Source organism: Euprymna scolopes, chromosome 38, assembly GCF_053919585.1.
Source record: "Euprymna scolopes isolate OS-2025 chromosome 38, ASM5391958v1, whole genome shotgun sequence".
In the NCBI taxonomy this organism is placed as follows: Eukaryota; Metazoa; Mollusca; class Cephalopoda; order Sepiida; family Sepiolidae; genus Euprymna; species Euprymna scolopes.
Window position 1 is genome coordinate 33,733,419 of NC_136519.1, and position 21,515 is coordinate 33,754,933.

Here is a 21,515-nt window from a genome sequence, read left to right on the forward strand (position 1 = left end):
AATTGTTATTTTTGTTTAAAATTTTCTTTTCCATTGCTGGTATTAATGATAAAATGATAAATATTCGTTGATATCAAACTTCCAGTGAAACTAAAGTCTATAGATCACCTCCAACTCTTATACGTGTATTTTATGTTTGTGAAAATATATACACATATTAGATGAGTTTTTACAGTAATCTAAAAAAAAAAAATTTTTTTTAAAGTGCACAAAATATTAAATAATACTAATACACATATTAGATGAGTTTTTACAGTAATCTAGAAAAAAAAAAATTTTTTTAAAGTGCACAAAATATTGAATAATACTAAATATTTGAGATCTTAAAAGAGTCGAAATCTGGAATTTAGAAAAGAATCGGTGGTTGTGTCTGAATCAGAGAGAGAAAGCGGTGAACAATTGAGGAATGAGATGAGATTGGGGGGGGGTAAAAAAATGTGACAGAAGATATATGAAGAGATGTTACACTCTTTAGTTTAACTTTTCTATTTTATAATCTATGTTTCCGGACGACACCAAGTAGTCTTGCTAGTTGATAAGAGATAAAAATTTCAAATTTTTTTTGGAGAGAAGTTCCAGAAAATAAAAATATTTTTGTTCTTTGTTTTTTTTTTTGTTTGTTTTTTTTTTTTTTTGAAACACGAAAGTGTCATGTTTAACTTTTAATCCGAGACTAAAATTATACTTTTACAGTTTAAAGGCTTACAAATTACTTTCAAATAATGATGATAATGATGTTCTGATAGAAAAACACCCATTTTTTATTTTCTATTAATCAAAAAAAAAAAAAAAAAAAAATGAGATGTGACCAAGAATGTATCGAAAGAGATGTTGCACTTGTTAGTTTAACATCTGTATTTTGCTATCTATATCCCCGGACAACACCAAGTATCCCTGCTTGATGTTAACTGAAATAGAAAAAAAAATATATAAAAACTTTTGGGAGAGAAGTTCCAGAAAATAGAAACATTTTTGAAAAAAACGCAAAACTGCCATTTCTTAATTTTGGCCTTTAAACTTTAATCTGGGCTCAAAATTACTGTTTACAAGCTTAAAAATTACTACCGAATAATGATAAAACGTCCATTTAAAAAAAAAAAAAATTATTTATAGATTTTTTTTTTTTTTAATGACTGCCGTATTTTACTATCATGATAATTCAAAAGTATCTTGAATTAAAACAAAAGTCAAATACTACACTTATTTTACATACCTATAAACCAAAATGAAAACAATTTTCGGTGCTTATTCGAATTGGCACTTATGGCAGATATTAGAAGTAAATAAAATACAGATAATTCTGTATGATGTATGTACCGGTCACGGAACAAAGATGTCATATTTCAAAAATTATTTAATTTGATCAAGTATTTTTGTTTATGCAAGAAAATTTAATTTTATGACTAAGCAAGTCATAGTGTTTTCATCGGCTATGATTAAATCTGATGAAATAAAAAAGGGAGAGACCAATCAAATCGGTGTCGAGGTGAAAAATCAGCCTTATGTTCAATGCAGTTTAGTAGTAAAATTGCTAAAAATCGTATATTTTGATTGTCTTAGTTTTAAATAAAACTACTTGATCGATTTATGTGATTTGGGGAATATGACATCTTTGCTCTGTAACGAGTACATACATCAGACTTTTCTTTATTTTTAATTGCCTCCACAAGTGCCAATCTGAATAAGCACCTAATTTTCTAACCGACCCCGGTGGTAAAAAAAAAAGAACCCTTAATTCTTATTTTTCCGAAATATCTGGTAGTTTAACATTTCAAGACCTAAAAATCCTATTTCCCTATTTAACCATTTGCAGAAAACATTTTGTTTTTAAACAGTTTTATTTTGTGAAGGCTTTCTTTTCATTTATTTTCTGTGCAGTAAATGTTATATTTGCTCAACGCTTTTCTGTGCCAATAATGAAAAGGAAATGACGTAAAGGGAAGCAACTCTTGCAGATAAATATCGCATGTTAAAAAGATAATGTATTATTTATTTGATGAGAAAAATAAAAAATTAAAAAAAAAAAAAAAAAAGACTGTTTCTTTGTTGGATATATTTTTCACTTTATTTAATTACTGCTTTAGTTATTTTCTAGAATGGTGGTCGTCTCCAAAAAAAATTTGTTACATTTTTTTTTTTTTTAATTGTGAACAAAAATATGATTCTCAACTTGGCTAAAATTATATTTAAACTGCAGATAAATCATACAAAATTTTAAGGGATATAATTTTTTGAATTATGATTGATTTATGACTTCAAGAGCATCTTTTACAATTCAAGAATATTTATGACGAACTCCTAACACAACAGTCATTTAATGACAGTCCTTATTTATTGTCTCTCCATGAGGGAAGAGTTAGATATGCTGCTCCTTTTTTTACAGAATGGTCTTATAAGTTATATATATATATATATATATATATATATATATATATATATATATATATATATATATATATTTTATAGAGGGAATTATACCGGAAGTCTAAAAGAGCAAATTTTAATTTAACGTATTAATACTTAAAAAAAAAAAAAAAAAAAAAAACAGTGCTCATAGTACTGTAGCTCAATAAGCTCAATAGGTATATTTATCCTAAAGCTATATCAATATTGAGGATAGAGATTAATAATTGTAAATTATGAATCAGTTTCAAAAGGAGAAACGAAACAAAATCAAATTGAATTTACGATCGTTTTGGAAACGATATTAATTTGTCAATATTAATAAAATGAATATTGTTTCTGAAATGATCGTACACTCAATTTGATTTTGTTTTGTTTCTCCTTTTGAAACTGATTCATAATTTACAATTAATTTATCTTTATCATATATATATATATATATATATATATATATATATATATATATATATATATATTATGAATAATTTACTAAGGTTTCCAATGGGAATCTTAACCCACCATGTTTTTACTAATGTTACAGAGTTGGAAACTCAAACTTTGACTCTAGAATTCCAAAATATCCGCCGTTAGAGGGTCCTTTTTAGGCGTTTCAATATGGGCAAGGTATTTTTGGGATGAGCCGTTTTAGTGAGAAATTTTCATTGAAAAGTGTTTTTAGGTTTAAAATTAAATGTGAGAGTGAAAGGCATGTTAGACGATTAACAGAAAAGATGAGTTCAACGGTATGAATTCACAAACTATGTAAATTTTTTTTTTTTTTTTTTAATTTTTTTTTTTTATTGCGTTTTCACCCCAAACAAGGCAAATTGCCACTTTGGTGTAGGGGGCTACTATCAGGGGCAACAACTACTGGGGTAATATGTAGGGATTTGGGCAGCAAGATGTCAGTTCACGTTACACTTGAACTTCTGCACGTCAGTACTGTTGGGGAAGCAGGGACCTGGAATGGAATTCCAAAGTCTAGCGGTTCTGGGGAAGAAACTATTGGAGTAGAAAGATCTTTTACATCTAGGGATCTCTACAGTGTGGGGGTGGAATTTAGCAGCCTATCGGGTTTGTCAAGGGTGATCACGTCGTGGGGGCACAAGTGATTGCATTTCATCAGAGCATTTACCACTAAATTAGATGAATATGATTCTAATTTTTATTTTTATTGCTTTTTGAAATCCTTTTGAGATGAGGCTTCATAATTTGTGCATTCATTCTTTTTACGGACTGTTATTCTCATCTTCATAGCCGTTGTTGTTTCACCACATTTTGGCCAACTCATCCTCTGGCCTTCTTCAGATGATTAACCACAGCGGGATAGAAATGTTGAATCTTGTAACTTGTAGTAATTACTGCCTTCCATAGTTGTTGTCTCATCGTGTTTTAACCAAATAATTCTCTGGCTTGCTTGGGTAGAATTGAAACTGCTGTCTTCAGACAATGCTCACTTGAAACCGTGGAGACTCAACACCTTTATCCACTGCACCGCAGGCCCCAAAGGGCGATCAAGTTTGGATTTTATGGTCTTATAAATTCAATTTTTTGTTCTTAGCTGGTCTTCCATTGTTGGGTCATACCAAATGGTATTATATAAATAATACATCTCGTGCTTACATTTAAATATTATGTTAGTATTTATTTGCTTTCCCATCAAAGTAAAATGTGACACAAGGTCATTTTTAAGTGGAGTTAAACCAGATCCCTGAAAAAAAGGCAAACGGGGCACTCGTTGGGACAAAAAATAATAATTGTCCCAGTATAGAGGGTTCCCCCTCCATTGACCGAGACAAATTACCTTAAGTGTAGCATCAGACCAGATACTACACTTTGATCCCGGCCCAAAGGCCAAGAACAATAGAAAAAAAGCAAACCTTTTTTTTATTTGAATTTAAATATTATAAATATTTGAATTTAAATATTATATTTGAATTTCAAAACCTTTTCATGTTTATTAAAAGATGAACATGATTTGTATTTACTATCATGACACTCTAAAAGTAATTTTGAAGCCTTTAAACTGTTGAATAATAATTTATGGCTTCATTTTAAGCATAACGACAAAAGTTAAGTGCCATAAATTTTTATACTTCTGCACCAAAAAGAAAAAAATAGAATTTTATATATATATATATATATAAAAGAACCAATTCTTATCAATGTATTTTTATGCTTTTTTTTTCTTTATGAATTTTTTAACCATTTTTACCAGTGTAGATATGTTCCTTTTATTCTTTTACTTTAATTTCAGGTCTAGACAAATATTTCCTTTAATTCTTTCATTTCTTTTTTTATATTTGTTTATTTTAATTATTATTTAATATGCTACAAATGTAAAGAGAAAGCACCTTTTTTTTGAAGTCAGAAAATATACAATATCGTGGAAGGGGAGAGAGAGTATTATTGTTTGCAAGAAAATTCAATGATTGATGTTTATGACAAAGGGGAAAAATTGCTGTTTTCTGGGTTGGAATCTGTCCATCTTTGACTTTGAAGTAGTATTTTTTTTTAGCTCCTTACATCAAGTGGCTTTATGCCTTGTCTGAAGTGATCTCCATAAAAGTAAAGATAAAAATTAAAAAATGTGGCGTTATCCTCATTCTTTTTCTGATCCTTAAAACACAAAAACTGTTTCAATCTAATACGTCCCACTTTGTCAACTAAGCTCTAACTCCTGTCCCATCGCCGCAATGTTGCATCTCTGTGCTCATGAACCCGTTGCACTTGTGCCTCATCGACGTACATATCCCCGACAAACCTGCTTAGCAACAAAATCTCACCCCTTCATTGTTGAGGTTCCTAAATGCCAGAAAGCTTTCTACTCTAATAGTTTATTCTCTCGAACAGCTAGACTTTGGAATTCACTTCCTTCTACATACTTTCCTGGCTGTACTGATATGCAGAAGTTTAAATGTAGCATAAACCAACATTTTGTTAATCTTTCCTGGGCATAGTCCCCAAATAGTAACCCCTTACGTCCAAGTGGCAATATGCCTGCTGACATTCTTTTGCCACACTGTCTACTCTTATATAAAAGTCACTTTGTGTGTGGTTTGTGAGTTTCTTATGAGTTCCGAAACGGCTGAGCCTATCTTTTGCAAATTTCATACAAAGCTAATTTATATGTCCGGCAGTGTTCTTAGAGATGTTTTGTACAGAAATTCATCAGATAAGTATCGAAAATTGAAAAAAATCCGATCTTAAAAATAGCTTTTCTCTCTTATAGATAAAAAAATAATAATTTTTACATGGAAACATTTTACATTACATCAGTCAAGGGAGATAATAAAATTTCAGCAAATCATTTCTTCTTAAAAAAAAAAAAAAACAGATTTATTATAACCTGGAGCTATAGCTTAATGGTAGAGCATTCGACCACAGATCGAATGATTCCCTGTTCAAGCCCGGGCGTACCTCACCATTTCATTTTAATTTTTTTCTATTAATGAGTCCAATTTATGATAAAAGGAGAGGTACCATTTGAAATCGCCACAAATCATTTCTTTGTTTGCATATTTTAAAAGTAAACATTAATCAGAAGTGACTTTTCCAGGGCATTCATCGTCAAGCCCAAATATCAGCTGACATGATGTTGTAAGCAAACACAGACGGAATTGGATGAACATTATCATTTTTATTTATGTATTTTTTTTTTTTTTTTTTTTTTTTTTAATTAGTCTACCAGGAAAATTGTTTCTCTTAATATATAATAATCAATAGGAGATTGATTCTATAATAATACATACACAATCTACATAAATTAAAATATCATATTTAAGCGTATTATATGGCTGGGTAACGCCGAGCTGCCAACTACTTACATATACCAGAGAGAACATAAGGTGGGGCGTCCATTTACTGAAAACTCAAGGCTAGCTTAATTGGCAAACCTTTTTGGGTTATTTAATGCCGACTTCAACGTTTCAGCAAACTATTCCTCTATAATTAAATTCTTCTACATAATATATAATATCATAATCAATAGAGGATTGATTTTATAATAATGCATATGCAATCTGCCTATGTTAAAATATCATGTTTAAGCATATTGTACAACTGGGCAACGCCGGGCTGCCAGCTACTTACATATACAATCATCCCCTCCCTCCTCCTCTTAGAGGGAACAAAGGTAGGCCGTCCATTTACTGAGAACTCAAGGCTCACTCAATTGTCAACCCTTTTTAGGTTATTTAATGCTGACTCCAACGTTTCGCTGAACTATTATTCTATAGTTATTAATTAACCAATTACTAACCAGTCTTTTTTATAATAATGATCTCAGGAATTGTAGTTTAGTTGTATTTTACCTTCCCTCAATTGTGACATGACCTCCAGACCTGTTATACGCATCACCTTGCTTATCTGCTTATGTGGTTGATTGTTTGGTCTCCTTGTACACACCAGCCACATTTGGTATTCTATTATCACTGCTTAATCATATATATATATATATATATATATATATATATATATATATCTTAGTAGTTTTTACCTCTTATTTAAAGTAAGATTGAACTTAATATCTGTCCTTTACTATTTCAGACTCTTCAAAACAAACAACCATGTTGGATGGCTTCTACAAAACTATTTTCAATTCTATTAAAAACAAACAAAAAAGCTTTTTGTGTATTTGCTACTAGTTGAAAAGAACAGGTTTGGAATGACACCATCTTTGACGTCACTCCTTTTCGAACATAAAATTTTTTTTTTTTTTTAAATTCAAACATTTTTCCGTTACAATCATTATTATTAGCATCATATCCATTTTACTGTTTTATTTCACTTGGTCGAAATCTGACATTTTCTGACAGCTTGCAATCCTAGTCTCCATGCTTGGCAGTTTTGAGGATTTCTTTCAAATTCCACTGTTAAACGTTTGCATCAAAGTTTTCTCAAGGCGCCCACTTTCCTCTGGCCTTCCACCTCACAATCTCTGCATTTTCTTTAAAGTTGCTTCCTCACAAGTTGGCCAAACTAACGTAGCTGATTGTCAGAAGGTTAAGTTTTCGTATATTCAGTCTCATCAGTAAGGTATTGGTTGGTTGGTTGGTTGTTTTTGTTTTACGGCATATCAACCCTTTTCAGGTTATTTAATGCCGAATCCAAAGATTTTGAAGAAAAATTTTTTAATAGAATATATTTGTTGTTTTCAAGTCGGCTTCTATTTAACCCATAGTTGGGACCCTAACAGGTACTGCCACTCTGTGTCAGAGTGAACCTGGGAGCAATGGCAATTAAAGGGTGGCTCCACACTCCCCAAAGCCCACAAGCTGGGGCGTCACCACTGGATATGGTTTAAAGTCAAATCCAGGATATTGGAGTTGATAAAACTTGATATTGCATGTTTTGTTTATTGCTATGTCATTATGTTGAAGACTGGCGAGTATGGACTGGATGAGTGCCCAACACTCGCCTCCATACAGCTTCATGCTCCTAACACAGCTATTATTTATCTCCCCTGCCTCACTGGTATTGAGAGAATAGCTTGTGATATCAAGACTGGCAACAGTTTATGAAACTTACACCATCCTTATTTCATTGTAATGTTAGAGTTAAATTTGCAACCACCTTCGGCACTTACTAGCATCGTGTCCCAATATATAACAATAACCACTTTCGCCACTCAACATAACAGAAAGAGCTCATTACTTAGAAAGATAAGTCGTCTAACTTCAACTCCGTGCAAGGTCGGCAGTTAAGTAAGCGTGCCTGCTTCCGACACCTTCCACATTTTTACAGGGTTGATATGACCGAATATTTTAAAAATATTGGTAAATGTAATATTTGCACAAAATATCAGTATAGACAAAAAAATAAGTTATTTATTTAAAACATTTTTTTTTTTTTTTTAACATTGCTGTAATTTTTGTCATCAACATTTTTACAAGAACCATTACAAATTTTGCATTGGCATATATGATGGACTCTCCCGTCGATTTTGACGTACAAGTGTCTAACAGTTTAATGATCAGTTCGGATGTTTGTGTCAAAGGAGACATTTAAGTCTATTGAGTGATTTACAAACGAGACCACAAGTCTAGAATCAATGATGACTGCCGCAGATGGCTGGTGTTTGTATAGCACGTATCTTGATCTTTAATCTTGGTTTTTCTTTCACTTTGTTGATACTATTTGCTTCAAAAGGTTTTAATTTCTAGTAATATATGCGTCTCCATTTGTATCAAGTACCCAGTCCTCAAAACATCTAATTAGAATATTGAAGGTTGACAGATTGTACTCAAGTTTGTCCTTGTGTCTGATCCAGCGTTTGCCAGTCTTTTTATTTACCGCTTTTAAGCAATACATCAGAATTTTTGGTGTACGCTTATCACTCATTCTGACGGCCATCTAAGCTGTGACTGGATAAGGAACGTTTCGATATCCTCAAGCTTGCATTTTTCAAGAAGTTCATAACTTTGGTACATCAGGTGTATAGTCATACATAGAACGAAAGTATCTTTTATTGAATAGACAAAGTTAACTTATTTGTGACCAGTAGGAGGTTCAAATTTCAGATCCAAACTAAAGCATTGAGAGAACAGCTTTAAGATCAAAGTGTAGTATCTGTTCTTCAGATGCTACACTTCAATTTCTTGTTCTCTGTCAGTGGAGGAGAAATCCTTTACGACTGAGACAATTTTTATTTTTGTTCCTTTTCTCCACATTAAAAAACGACCTTGGTGTCTGACTCTGTCCCGTAGAGAGACATTGTAAATAGGAACAGCTTTATAAATCTGAATTTTGGTGCCTAATCTGATACCTTTATCATTCCATGACAGAGATTACCGTTAAATGCCTTAGCCATCCCGTATTTTGATCATTGCCTTGTAAAGCCTAGTCAGCAAATGACATTCATGAGGAATTTGGTAGCTCAGAATACACATGTAAAGTCCTTATTAACCATATTGGATATATAAGACAAGTGGTCATCAAACCTGAGATTGCTAGACATCATTACTCCCAGATAGTTATGACATTTTGAGAATACAAAGATAAAAGGGGGAAACCGTTTAACATCTAACATTTAATTTATTAACAATTTGTCAGGAGCAAACATAAAACAACTGATTACAACAGGATTGTCTTCAAGTCTAATGCAAACAAGTTCTTGTTAAGACATCACCTTAAATAATCAAATTATACCCAATTTTAACCACTAACGATTACTATACTATTGTCCTGATGACCATTGTACACTCATTAACCCTTATCCTCGAGTGGCTTTTGGGCTAAATTTTTTAAAAATATATATAATACACATGTATATATGAAAATAGTTGATATTCCAACTTTATTATTTTGGTATTTTAGTTGCTATGTATTAGGAATATATCATTCTCTTAGCACGCAGCAACCTTTGTTAATAACAGAATAGAAAAATAGAAAGTTAACATTTGATTTTTTTTTTTTTTTTTTTTTTTTAATTGCATTTTCACTCCAAACAAGGCACAGTGCCACTCTGATGTAAGGGGGCTACTACCTGGGGCATGATTTGCAAGGATACTATGTAGGGAGTTGAGCAGCAAGGTGTCTGTTTACATTATACTGAACTTCTGCATGTTAGTACAGTCAGGGAAGCAGGAACCAGGAAGGAAATTCCAAAGTCTACCAGTCCTGGGGAAGAAACTATTAGAGTAGAAGGCTTTCTGGCATCTGGGGATCTCTACTGCGTAGGGGTGGGATTTTACTGTGTAGGGGTGGGATTTTGCTGCTTGTCAGGTTTGTCAGGAGTATTTATGTCGAGGACTACAAGGGTTTGTAGTTCATCAGAGCACCTACCATTAAAATACTTGTAAAACAGGTAGAGAAATACAACATTGCATTGACTGAACAGAAGTTGAAGCCCAGCTGACAGTGCGGAGCCTATTAGGTTGACGACTCTCTTTTGAACCTTGTCTAAGAGTGTGAGACTAGTAGCAGATGCACCAGCCCAAATGTGGGGCAACGATACTCCATACATGGGTGAATGGTGGCCTTGTAGAGGTATCATATACTCTCTGGCGTAAATAACTTTCTAGCATGGTAAAGAGAGCCCACTTTCTTTGCAGCAGCCTTGGCAATGTTCTCGATGTATCTGTTCCAACTATTAACAATTTGTCAGATAAACAAACAGATGATCAGAAATCCATGTAATACACAAGATACATGAAGAAATAATTTAAAAATGAGTCCTGAACAAGAGTACTATTGTATAATTTGATAACCAAACAGACAAAACCGCGGAATGAACATAGTTATCTCCCTTGAGTTATTGTTGTGTTCTAAATAAATAAATTGACAGCACCCCTTTTCACTGATGCCGTAATTCATATTACTTTTTAACTTCAATGTGTCCGCTCAGATTCAAATAATATGTCACACCTGCATAGCTTGCTTTCCTCAGAAATGAACCCACCCGTTCTTCAAACGGCTTGCTTTTATACACTTTAAATCGTGTAATTTGCATATGAAAACGGCACTAACCCTATGCGAGTTTAATCGGCTTCCTCCAAAAGAGGAAATTCCATGGGAGTATGAAATTCACAATCGGCCCCGTTAAGGGAGATGATGACATTAGGTTTTTGCAACTCTTGCAGGGAGGTGTTGACATCCTCCAACATACAGTGCCTGGAATTCCCAAATTGGTCACCCATTTTAGTAATGACCATGCTCAACGTTGCTTAACTTTGGTGATCTAACAAAAACCAGTGTGTCAACGTGATTATGCTGTACTAATTTGTATCCAAACAATGATAATTCACATTAGTTCTCATAACCAATGAGAATAAAATCAACTGAGCGTCACTATTTTTTTTTTTTTTTTTTCTGCAGCTGAACTCTACAAGATGTACAGACATATGAACGCTTTTGAGGCATTTAATTAGTTTTCTCTACAAGGGTTTTAAAAAGTTATGCTCAAACTGAAAACTGGTTGGACACATCCGATGGCTTTGAAAGCAGAGCCAGAAAGAGAGAATCTTGCTTTGCATTTCTCACCACATGGGCAGAACGAAATTATAAACTCTTGCACTAGAATTGTTCTATTGTATTAAGATGAAATATATTTCCAAGGAACAGTACTGATCCAACACATTCAATAAAAATGTTGAACTTAATACTGACCTTAGAATAATTTCTAATAAATCATTTAATATGGCCTTTAAATGTAGCAAACTTCAAATTATTTCTTAGGAACCTAAACCAGCTGGTCTCCAACGTTTTTGGACAGGGAGCAGGCATATTGCTGACGTTTTAGAGCAACGTAGGCCAAAATAAAATAAAAAAAATTTTCAAAACTGACTCGGACAAGTTTTATACTGTTTTGCTAATTAACGTTGCTTTTTTTTTTTTAGTGAAACTGGTTCTCTAAAACCCCATTCTTTTAATCATTTTCATAACAAAAAGAAAAACCACCATTTTCACACTTTTCCATTTTTTTTTAAATTTTTCATGAATATTTTTACATTTTCCATAAGAGCTCACCTGGCCATAGTTTGAAGACCCCTACCCTAAACCTTTGTTAGATAAACTTGTTGCACTTTACAAAATCATCGCATTCATAAGGGGCAAATTTTAAGTGCTTCATACCTTCTTTTTTCTCTCTCTCTCTCATAATTTGTCAGAATTATTTTGAACCAAACAAATAAAAAAATTAAATACAAAATTATAAGTTTGGACTTTTTTTTTTATTCCATATTTTTTTTTTATTATTATTTGACAACTTAATATTGGCATCATTATTTAACTATTTTTTTTTAAATATTTTCATGAATTGTTAATTTGCCTTCGTGTACAATTTGTGCACTAGAAAAAAATACTAGCTTCTTAGTATCATTTTATAACACTGGTTTATAAAGAAAAAATTAATTTTTCGTTTGATGCAAGTATGTCAGTAGGTGTTTTCTTTCACTAATTAAGTGATGTATTCAAATTTCAAAGCAGTTTTTATATGTTGCAATATATATATATATATATATATATATATATATATATATATATATATATATATATATATATATAGTGATAATATGCAGTGATAAGTAGTAAGATTGTAAATCTAAAACAAAAATAGGTTTAAGGCTCCTAAAATTTATACTAGAATTGTGTGCAAGGACCCATGACATAGTGGATAAAGTACTTGGTAAAATTAAGTTGTAACTGAATCTTACCAAGTCTTTTATCCACTACATCATGGGTCCTTGCAGACAATTCTAATATGGATACGTAGTGAATAAAATACCTGGTACAATTCAGTTGTAAGTTACACTCTTCTGGATGTTGATTGTTCAATCCTCAGTGCATACAACTCTCAAGATATTACCGCGGCTTACTTAGGATTTCTACCCAGTTATGGCTGATGGAATGAGACTATGCTCAAGAGTTTTATTCAAAATTCCGTGCAGATTCCCAATAGAAAGATTTTCGTCTTCAACAAGATACACCTGACAGAGGTCGGAGGTCACATCAACCGAAATGTTGTTGAAATAACATTCAAGATGAGAACAGTAATCTGAATAATACAAATCTTACAAGTTTTTATTTATCACATCCAATTTTTATTTTATTTTTCACATATCCCGTTTTTACTATAATACATATTAATCATAAGGGAAGCAACCTCGTTTCATATTCTACAATTACAAATACGAGTTACTTCTTTTGTGGAATTTAATTTTTTTTTTTTTTTTTTTTTAATTATTTTAAAATATTCCATAATATGTATTATCTGGATTAGTTTAAGAAAACTATTGAAGTAAATTATTATATTACCAATAACACAGTACAATAATAAATATTCACAAGTCAAAAAACAAAGTTGATTAAAGATTATTTAAAATACAAGCAGGTGTTTTCTTGGTTATATTAAATAAGACTGCCTTTTTTATTTCCGCTTTCTATTAAACAGAAGTCTTGCCAAGTTTTGCCAATATATACCGAGGAAAAATCCCTTCTGATTAATACTTACATAATTCCAGTTTAATTTTTAAACTCTACATAAAAAAATCTAGTTTTTACTTTGAAAATATATTCTAAAAGTTTACATAAAGATACTCTTTACTTTTTAAATGTTTCTTTTAATATCTTGTAATAAAAATATATTTAATTTAAAAAAAAAAATTCATGTAATTTAAAAAAAAAACATGTCAATGTAAAGACTAAAGAAAAATGTTTTTATCACAATATATTAAAAACATTTAAAAATGTCAACTATTTTTATGTAAATTTTTTAAATACATTTTCTATTATATAAAACCATTTTGAAAAAAAAAAATTCAAAGTAAAGGCTGAAAAAAAATAAAACCCTTCCGAAAAAGATTTTGTATATATATATATATATATATATATATAATGAGAGAGAGTTTTAAAATTAAACTGGAATTATGTCAGTATTAATAAGAAGGGATTTTTCCTCGGTATATACCAGCAAGATTTCTGCTAAACAGAAAGCAGAAATCAAAAAGAAACCATTTTCTTTAACATAGCCATTTTTTTTTTGTTTACTTTTTTGATGGATTTAAATTTAAAAACCGTTTTTATTTATCACGTCTAGTTTTATTTATTTATTTATTTATTTATTTTTTTTTTTACATATCCCATTTTATTACAATACATTTTGATTATAAAGGAGGCAACCTTTTTTTATGTTCTTTTAATGCATTAATAGCACAGAAATTTGCTTTTTGAGACAAATGTTAGGGGTTGTTTGGAAAGATCACATTTCTAGCAAGGAAATATGGACTAGATCTGGATGCACTAAAGGAATGCTGATGGACACTATCAGGAAAAAACGAATGACTTTCTTAGGACATATTTACCATCAAAGAGGCATAGTACATCTCGTATTGACAGATAGAATGCCAGGATCAAAAAAGATTATCTGGGCCAAACTAAAAAAAATATTGTTGTGAAGTAGATTATTATATTGCAAATAACATGCTACAAAAATAATAGATAATAAATATTTGCTAATCAAAAACAGTTTGATTTGTCAGCTTGGAGTCTATTTGGGTCTGACTTGGAAATTCCAACCAGATAATTTTATATGTTAAAGAAGGTATAACATAATGTACAACATAAAGGGTAGTTTGTGTGTGTGTGTGTGTGTGTGTGTGTGTGTGTGTAGCTAAAAACCAAAAACTACAAAGCAAACACCCACAAAGTTGGCATATTCTTGATCAGTTTTGTCTTGGATGATTAATATCGAAAATTTTAAAAAATATTAATTCTTTGGTGACCAACTTGGCCAGGTGTTATTAGGAGATTAATTTTTCAGTCATTTCATGTACTTATTTAGAAAGAAAATGCTGGGTCATTCCTCAAGAAATCTATTGTCGTCTGTGTGTTTGAGTGTGTGTTTGTATCTCCGCTAAAAATTTTTTGTTATTCGCATCAAAGCAGCATGAACGTGGTATCGTTAGAAAGAGCGATATCTCAGACTCATAATATCGAAAAATTAGAAAAAATCTTCAATTATTTCATGTAGAAAGGTCATTTTGTTTGAAGGAGGTGCCAGGTAAAACCTTGGTTTTGGCGCTATTTGTAAATCGTGCATGCGCGAACGTTGTTTCATTTTAAAAAGCTGAATTTGCAACATCATAACATTTGTGTCATTGTGGTCCGATCAATAATGTGTTCGATTATGAACTTAAGTTATGCAAGTTCACACCCAGCATTTTTTTCTTTTTTCTCTCTCTCTCCTATCTTTTAAAATTTTCAACTTTCTTACGCGCGTCCACCACACAGCATTTTTTTTTTCTTTTAATAATATGATAAGATGGTACCCAAATCCCGTTTTTTTTATTATTATTATTATTATTATTATTATTATTATTATTATTATTTAACTGTATTTAACGATATTTAATTTTCTTCTCTCTTTGACGGAATGGTCATTACTGACTAGCTGTGGCACTCTTCATGAATCGTCGCCATTGACTCCGGTTCTACACCATTCTAAGCAACTCCGCCATGCTAATGTCCACGATGTCCTTCACATTGTCTGACATTCTTGTTTGTGATCTTACATCCACTCTTTTGCCATGGGTTGTATCAAAGAGCAGATCTTTTGTTAAACCGTCTGTTCTGGTCATATATCCCAAAAATCGAAATTTCCTATCATTGATGTACTTTTCTTGCTTAGTCTTAATAATGGTCAACGAATGGACAGTCTCGAGGAAATTCATTTAGATTTCTATATTGTTGGACACGTCTGGTTTGACCACTTTCTCAACCCCAATTGTTTTGAAACTCTGTCCCAACTCGAATACGTGATGTTTTTATATAACATCATCGACATCTGCTTCTAGCGGATTTTGTCTCGGAAGCTAACCCTTAACCCCTCTTACCTCATTCATGCTAGGTGCACTGGGTCTATTACTGTTTGCTGTCAGGTTGTCCTGACATGTACTTAATGTGACCCTTAACAAAATTCATACTAGTTAACATAAACTCTACTTACTGCCATAGGATATAACAATATTGCAACTAATATAGTATAGCAATAACAAATGAAAATTTGCTAGTTTGATTACTATTTGAGTCTGACTTATAAAGTTATCTTGTCAGATTTTTAATGTTAGATAAGTTATTTAAAAATGATCTGTTTCCAATCTTTTGTAATTTCTACAATCAGGGAAGTATGAAAATTAGGCTCATGAACCACACAAATGTTAAAATAGTATTTTTTTTTTTTAGGTGGGAAGGGGGAGTCAATTAGGTTTCAAAGACTCCAGAAAATAAACAAAATGAAAGAGACAACTGTGTGTCTATACCAGTTGACTTTAGACACTCATGGTAGCTGTAAACAAACATATTGGACCGGATTTGTTTGGGGTTTTTCGTCATAAATGTCCATTTTGATATAGGGAAAGATTTTGTATTATTTAGATTCTTCAGACAATTGTTCTCATCTTGAGTGTCATTTTCACAACGTTTCGGTTGATGTAACCTCCGACCTTCTTTAGGTGTATCTTGTTAAACGAACTCTGGAATTTGGACGGAATTTCGAATGGACCACTGTACTTTAGGCCCTTGCAAGCCCATGGAACAGTGGGTAGAGTATTTGGAAAAATCAATTGCAAAAATCACCTTCTCATGAAGGTTAAAGGTTCAATTCTCAATGTGAGCAACCAAAAAATACAATTGCTAATTAGTTAGGACCTCTATCCAACCATGGCTGACGGAACAAGAGCATGCTACCCTCATGAAGTAAATAAAGGGTTCTGTTCGAAATTCCCAAATTCAACAAAATACACCTGAAGAAGGTTAGAGGTTACATCAACCAAAATGTGAAAATGATACTCAAGATGAGAACGATAGTCCAAATAATACGAATAATTAATCCTCATCTTAAAAATTTAGAAACATAAAAGGGAAAAATTTATTTTTTCTTGGGTCCTTGAAGCCGAATTGATCCATTGTTTATGTGTGCATGTTACTGGCTGTCTAATGCAGAGTTTCAGCCATTATAGATGTAACACAATGAATTTTACTGTTCCGGGTAATTCTAAGAGCCTGATATGAGGGAAATAAATCAATTCACGTTCTTGTTTCATATTATAGCAAAGTTGCTCCCTTCATAGTTATAACAAAAATAAAGTAAAACAGTTTTCCCTCTTTGGTTATAAAAGAATGTGTATACTTTTATTTCTTAGTTAAATTCATTAATAAATGAACAAATAGGTATCAGACCTAAGTTAAATTCATTAATAAATGAACAAATAGGTCTCAGACTTAAGCAGTCGACACACTGACGCCTTCTTATCTATCAGCCTGTTTCACTGCCGGGCTCTCTGTTCTCCCTGGTACATGTTAAATGACTGTTATTTACATCAACAGCTCTGATCTAATTCTCTCAGACAATTTCAGTCTTTTACCGGTCGTACTCTTCAATCTACTTATGTCATAGACAAGAGATGTTTTCGCTTTTTTCATTTCTTCCCAAAATAATTCTTTGTTCAATCTTTTTTTTTTTATCCCAAACCTGTATGCAGATGATCCGGGTTCAAAACCTGTGTCATGCACAATAATATAAGTAAAATTTAAAATTCCAATAGCAAAATATTGTTTATTAAAAGTCAACAAAGGTAATGTGTAGACACAGTGGCTTAGAAAGAAAATGACCGCCAAGTTCAAGTTTTATGTAAAAACTGGAACTGAAGAAGCTGAAACGAAGTGAAAAGTGAATTCAAATGATTGCACTGTGAATATATACAGGCTGGACCACTTAAAAGTAGCCCAGAAAATGTAGTAGAGAGGAGGAACATTCTTTCATTGTTTAAATTACTTGTAGCATTGTTTAAATTATGTGTAGTGTTATAAAAGGTGCTGGAAGTGCTTCCTCATTGACATCTATACATTTCTAGGCTTGTTTAACAACGTTTGCAGATACTGACTGTAGATTTTCTCTGATGATTTTCCTGATAGTGTCAGTAATCTTCTCCTTTAGTTGGTCTAGATTGTGAGGATTATTTGCATAAACTTTTTGTTTTAAAGTCCCCCAAAGATAAAAATCACATGATGACAAGTCTGGGGAACGTGGTGGCCATAACCCTTTGCTTATTGTTCTCTCTTCCGTAAACATGTCATGAACTTGTGCCGGTGATCTGTGAGACATGTGGCATGTAGCGCCATCTTGTTGGAAAAAGAATTGCATTTTGTCTTGTGGTGTCAGTTGGTCGATAAGAGAAAGATGAAATAGATTAGGCTACTTTTACTACTTGGGCCACTTAATCTGCAAAAAAAAAAAAAAAAAAAAATTGATTAGAGAAAGATTAGAGATTGGGCTATTTTTAAGTCGGCCACTCTGTATTTAATTGCGAATGCATGGAGGAGGATAAAACCAAAATTGCGTTGCACATATGGTACATCGCAAACTCTTTTTCTTGTTACCTATATGAGTTCACATGGAGAAAGAGATGTGGACCAAATAAATTTGGCAACATTATATGCTGCATAATTACAAGAATTCTTTTCATTAATAAAATAAAAAAAATTTTCTTTTAACATTCAATTATTTATTTTAATATATTTCCTGTGTGAAGTAAATTCAATTAGACTTCATTTACAGATTTAAATTCTAAATACTATTTATCAATAAAATAAATTTTCTTTTGACTTAAACTTTTTTCTGTTCATTTTATTAATAAAAGAAAAGTTTTTATTAAAATAGTTTTAAAAAAATTTTTTAGATTTTTTTATTAATAAAATAAAAATATTCTTTTAAATAAAATAGTTTTTAACTTAAATAATTGCACAGCGTTTTCACTTTTTATTTTGTTCAGTTTTTACAGAAAACTCGAATGCGGCGGCCATTTTCTTTCTAAGCCACTATCTCTATACATAACCATTCATGTAGACAAATGTCAGTAAAAAAAACAAAGATGATAAATCTGAATGATTGCATTTTTTTTTTTTTTCATCAACTTTTCCAGGAATCAAACAATTATCCTAAATTAAATTTCCGAAAATCTCAGTGGCCATTTTCTTTCTAGGCCACTGTGTCTACGTATTATTGGCGGTAATTTTTTAAGTTAATGACGATTAGAGAATCCATGTTTAAAATCAACCTATTTTAGAAAAATAAGGAATTTTCTTTGTTCCATATCAGTGCAATTATAATATAACACCACGCATTGATCTCTTAATCCTGTTGAAAAAATTGTGTCAATTTATGAACTTGTTATGAAATCAAATTCAACCCAATTCACAATTCGGATTTGAGTCTGAACATCCTTAATCCCAAAGTTGCAAATTCCAATGCTTGTACAGATTAGTGATGTTTTAAACCAACGCATTTCAGGTGAAAACATTATGTACTTACGCCTCCTGTCGAAATGAGTATATATTCTAAAAATCATGGAAAATGATACCTCCATTCAGTCTTGAGAGACAATGGATAACCCCTGTAAAGGTAGCTGCGCCTGTAATTGTGAAGCAAGAGTTGCATAATCACCAACCACACCTCTTCTAAATCGGCACTGCTTGAGTTTAATTGCAAGAAGTGCTAGATGACTGGAAGCAATATCGAGGTAAGTTGAGAGCACATACAGTACCTGGGATTCCCAAAAGGTCACTTATTTTAGTACTGAACAGGTTCACTGTTGCTTATCTTTGATGATCTAATGGGAACTGGTATGTCAGTGTGATTATGCCATATACATTAAAATTGGATCCAGTAGAAAAATAATTACAAGTAAAAATAGAATTTATCGAATTATTGAGTTTTCTCGTATGTTTTGATGTACCTATTTACCTATTTACAATGCCTCCCCACGGGACAGAGTTAGACACCAGGGTCGTTTTTTAACGTGGAGAAAAGGTACAAAAATAAAAATTGTCTCAATCGCGAAGGATTTCTCTTCCACTGAAAGAGGACGAGAAATGGAAGTGCAGCATCTGAAGAACAGATACTACACTTTGATCTCAGCCAAAAGGCCAAGTATGCAAATTGTATGTATTGATGTAGAAGAGTTGTGCGACCAATTCTTGGTGACAAAATGACTTATCTCCCTTCATTTTAATTAAGGGTCTATTATTTTTAAACACAAAATATCTTAAAGTAATTCTAGATGTTTTCTTTTTTTTTTCTTTTTTTTAATATATTTAGCATATCTTCTACTGAGTTTTTTTTTTTTTTTTTTTTTTTGTAATTTTTGGAATTTATACTAATTTCCACATGATATATAAGTACGTAATGTTTTCACCTGAAATGCGTTGGTTTAAAATATCACTAATCTGCACAAGCACCTAAATTTTTCCCGATTCCCAAACACAAGGGCAAGATGATTTCTTTTTTTTTCTTACCTGAGAATCGCCAAGAAAGATTGAACAGCATGCCGATGGTACCACTTCATCACTTCCGCTTGCTTCATGAGGACGCCATGACATTAAACACCTTGGATTGTGTTTCATCTGCTCCGCCAACAACCGGTCTACTTCTGTGATGATGAAAAGAATACATGTTTTAGGGGGAAAAAAAAGAAAAGAAAAAAAAATGGCCATCAACAAAGGGAGGTAATTGCACGACAGAAATCCTTATTTTTGTATCTCATTTCTTACCTCCCTTGCTTGATCTCCATCTAGCAATTATATTGCTTTATTTCTGCCTGATTACATATATAAAGTACTATATATAGTACTATATATATATATATAATATAAAGTACTATATAAAGTACTATGCTTAACTTTAACCTGAGAATTTTAAATGCAGCTCGGCGCTATTTTTGAACAACCTATTTCATAAAACCATTATATTTAATTTTTTTAACAGCAAGTTATATCAAAATCACTAAATACTGAACAAAAAATCTTATGGCTGATACAAACAACTTAGCAGATGTTTACTTTAAGCGAAAAAGGCAGAAAAAAGGAGCTGTAACTCTTACATGACTAGAGAGGACATTAAAAGGGATCACACCGTTACCGTTAAGACGTCAATATGATTGCTTAAAGAGTTTCATTTTTTTTTTTTCACCTAATGTTAACAAACAATTACTTAAGTTAATAAGAATTTTATTTTTAAACAATACAGAACTTTTTTTAATAAAGTTTTTAAATAACTGTTTTATGTTTAAACAAAAAAGAAATTTAAATAACTATTTTATTTATAAACAATGCAGGCAGAGCAGCAGAACTTTGAACTTTTATTAAAGAACACTTTTAAATAATGTGAATAAAATAAATTTTAAAAAGAATATTGTTCATGAATGTTTTTCATGATACGTAGAAAGAATTCCCTTTTCTCTTTTTTTTTGCCACAAAAGTTCCATCAAATGTATTCCAAACATATTCGGTCGATTTCTGACTTTTTTTTTTTTTTTTTTTTTTTTTTTTTTTTTTTTTGTGCGTGCCAATAAGTTTTCAATGGTTTGGATATGAATGGAGGGGTCCACTGGATCCACAAAGTTTTTATTGTGGATCACTTTATCGTGCTCATAAATGCTGTGCTCAAAATCCTTGAGTCCTTCACTTGCTACCCATCCACCTGATATTATTCTTATTCCTGGCAGGATCCAAGATTTTATTCTCGGGAGCAAGGTGTATTGATCCCTGTTTTCAACCATAGTGAGATTGCACAGGTTTGACCCTCATTCCCATCATGCTTGGTGGATTAGATGAACATA

The 21,515-nt window shown here is 31.8% G+C and overlaps 1 protein-coding gene and 1 pseudogene across 2 annotated transcripts in view; one reads left to right on the forward strand and one right to left on the reverse strand.

The window, feature by feature from the left end:
- The window catches only part of LOC145263127 (uncharacterized), a 311,291-nt gene that overhangs the window by 265,924 nt on the left and 23,852 nt on the right, over positions 1-21,515 (forward strand). The gene's annotated exons all lie outside the window — the stretch shown is intronic.
- Positions 19,704-19,837, reverse strand: LOC145263477 (U2 spliceosomal RNA; annotated as a pseudogene).